The sequence below is a fragment of the Bactrocera latifrons genome, unplaced genomic scaffold (genome assembly GCF_001853355.1).
Source record: "Bactrocera latifrons isolate USDA-ARS-PBARC rearing strain unplaced genomic scaffold, ASM185335v1 scaffold_64, whole genome shotgun sequence".
Taxonomy (NCBI): Eukaryota; Metazoa; Arthropoda; class Insecta; order Diptera; family Tephritidae; genus Bactrocera; species Bactrocera latifrons.
This window is the reverse complement of record NW_017537312.1, coordinates 113,631-117,487: the sequence shown is the minus strand read 5'-3', so window position 1 is coordinate 117,487 and position 3,857 is coordinate 113,631.

The window sequence follows — 3,857 nt, the reverse complement described above, 5'->3', positions numbered from 1 at the left end:
TTTGTCCGACACTGTATATAGTACATACAATTCTCTCAGAATGGCATTAAGATAACTCACATACTGACCGACATACATATGCGAGATACTATAACAGACATTTTTTAATATAAAATGCCAAGCACATTACTTTTTGAAAATTATTATTTCTTAGAATGGTCAACCAGCTAATGCTTAGATTTTTTATGACATTTATAGGAATGTTCTTCAGCACCTCGGTTACGGCTACTTGAATGGTTGTGATATCATTGTAAAATCCTTTCATGTAACTTTTTAGTTTTGGAAATAGAAGATAGCCAGATAATGATAGCTCATTAGAATACGGAGGGTGGTTGTTGAGAGAAATCCGTTTTTCATCAAAAACTCCTTCACTTTTTTAGTTTTCACTTAATTCTTGCAGAACACAACACGCAACGACCGTTAAAATATTATCCACATATTGTTTACATATATTCATTCAAGTATAAATGTGCACCGTTATAAAATTAACATGCGCTTACAATTTAATTAAGATTACTCTCATATTGGCCGATTTAGGAACATAAAGTCACACGGAAGTTCGAAAATGGGCGCTAAGGGAAATATTTACCGGATTCTACCTATTTGTAGCACACACACAACCGAATGTCAAGAAAGGATTCCCTCTGAATTTCAATTATATATCTCACGAATTGACTGATATTTTCGCTAAAAAGTCAACTACAAGTCAACACATATTCAGTACCTAAGCTCTTAAACAGTTTTGTACCGATTTACGCAATCTCTAGTCAAAAAACTCTTTCGTTAAAGACCTTGTACATTATATTTAGGAGACTTGTGTAAATTTTCTCTAGAATGGTTGGGTAATTTGCAATTTCGACAGTCGATACCACAGTTCCGAGAAAAACTCGTGTKAAGTTTGAAGTGATTATATAGCAGACCTCGAACGCCCAACTTCTCAAGTATGTATCTCCAGAAGTTTTACTCGGATSAACTTGAGAGTTTGGAACAATATTCTGGAGATGTTAATGAATTAAATAAGAAAATKAAAAAAGATTTAAACAGAGAAACCCATGTAACCCCTTAAGGCTGATTATTTTTGTCTAAATGTTTTCAATGAGGCAATACTTTTTACGAAGTTKATCTTTTTAGGTCTTATTTGACAGTATGACTGTATGGTTTCCCATTTTATAATGAACATGCTTACATCGGAACAAATTGAGCAGATTTATTACTAAAATAATGGATCGTCCTACGTCCAATATTTCGTCGACATAATAGCCCAGCAGAAACGATAATTCAAGCCTATCGGCTTCACACCACTTTTACTTTAGTAGATAAAGCCTATCCTTATAACCCCGTGAGAATATCCACCGAAGACGCTACTACTGCTGTGGAGAAAAGTATCGATGAAAACCTGAATGAGGCCACCCGCCACCTCGCACAACAATTGGAGCTTTGCCCATCCACTTGAGGAGAGATTTTGATCTTGGTTAGGGAGTTTACAAAATCCAACTCGTGGAAGTGTTGAAGACGACAATCAAGCGCACCGCTCTTTCGGTGAATGGTCCAAAATGAGATTGTTACCGATTCCAATTTGCAAAGACAATTTTATTCAGCTTTGAACCTCACTTTTGGTTGCACTGGCATATTAATAAAGATGATAATCCAGCCTATATGTCGCAACATCCTCAAAAAGTCACTATTGAGTGTGCTTTATGGGTAGAGGGAATCATTAGTTCATCTTTCTCCACAAAGAAAATGCTCATAATGTTACAGTCAGTGGGAAACACTATTGGGAGGATGTTGATATCTACGACCTTTGCTTACAACAAAACGTCGCCATATGAAGCACAGCCAACGAAATAATCCATTTAGTGAAGGGACATGTTGGTTTGAGCATTATCTCACGTCGTCTCACGTCTTTAGCTTGACGTCGATCTGCGATTTAACACCACTGGCCTATTTTTTGTGGGATTAWGTGAATCCCACTGTCTACTTACACCTTCGCCTATCCGGGGTAGTTTTCAAAATATAAACGCAAATCCTTATCTTTATAATAAAACAAAATKTTTGGCTATGGCTAAATCATATCGTAAAAATGGTTACTATCACGCTTTTAAAATACCCARATTCTCTCTCCACTTACGCAAAAATATGGTTGAAGTCCTTTCAATACACCTAACTTTACAATCTGGTGATGTGATCACAATACAGAWATGTATAACCTTTTTTCGTAGGTTCTTGTATTTGGACCAGAAACTGGTGATTTCGTTTTCAAGGCGAATACAGTTATACTGAGGCAAAAGAAACTGAAGGGAGCGCTACTTGCTAAACTCAATTTTAATTACAACTATTCTCTAACAAAATTATGTTTCACGTTCATACACAGTGACTCACACATGCTTATGATAATAGGAAACACCTTGCTCCAAGTCAAACCCCCGCGCCGATTGCGACCCGCCTCGCCTTTGCTCGTTGCACTGCAAGTGAAGCTCTATTGCATGACCATGTCCCATTAAATGTGCGAATATGCAATAGCAATAGCAACAGCAATAACAACCACAACAAAGTGAAACAGCGCCAAATTATGTTCTCGTAGCGACTGTACCACAGCAATAATAATAACAACACGAAATAGGCAAAAGCAACAAGGTAAAAACAAGTAACTAAGCGTGTAAAGTGGGGCAACCATGTACAACCAAGAGCATATACCCTATGTACATATAAGTGAGTATGTGCATTCACACTCATACAAACAAACATATATGCATTATGCAGTATATATGTACATACATATGTATATGCATGGATATGTATGTAGAACAATGCAAAAAGCACGCGCGTGCATCCACAAAGCCAAAGTATATAATGCACTCGCGCAAACCCGAGCATGCATTTGTATGTGTGTGCACATATTATGTATATATGTAAATATGTATGTATGTGTATGTACGTTCAAGAACAGATTTGCTACATAAAAGCGCKCCATAAGGCTTGGGTAGAGTGTTGTGCTATGTTGCAAGTAACGTGCCACATAACCTCGTGCAATGCAATCGAAGCAACAAAAACAACAACTATTCAATTCTGCTACATATAAACAAGTAGTTTCAAATACATAGTGAAAGTGAGCATTAAACARGTTGCACAGGGCAAGAAGCGTGTGGCAACATAAGTATACTTATACGTGTATATACATACAAACATATGTATGTATATGGAACTCTCCACTAATAAAGCAACAACAATGCATACATGCATCACCTTGCTTTCAATTAAATGGCTGACCTACATTCATGCACCGAGATCTGCAGCCGGTGTTTTTATCGGCACATTTGTTGTTGTTGTTGTAACTGTTGGTATTACTACACCACTATAACTGAAGTAACGTTCTCCCACTCTAGCACACGAGCTTTCGTTATGAGCTTTGCACTTCCCGAAGCACAGCATCAAAGATTCCGTGGGATTCCGCCGTTAATTTGCACCGCTAATGCACATACTGCAACCCTACAACAAAATAGTGTACAATGTATGTAACGAACGCGAAAAGTAAATAAGMAACTATGGTGGGATGGTGATGGCTGCAAAGCTCTTTGGCGCGAAACAAGCTAYCGCTGCTAGTTTTCGACAATGGGATAAAAAGCTTTATTGTATTTCAATGGCAAACAGTGTTGCCAACGTTATTAGTGACATTGTGAAATCTAAAAAGGAAAAACGTTAACTTCGGCTACACCGGAGCTTAGTGCACTTCACAGGTGCATTTTAATATGAAAAAATGGGAGAAAAAAATTTTACCTTGAATTAGATCCGTCAGCTTATAAAGCACATACAGGGTGGCTGATGAATTTTGCTACATTAAGAAACTCAAATAATTTTTT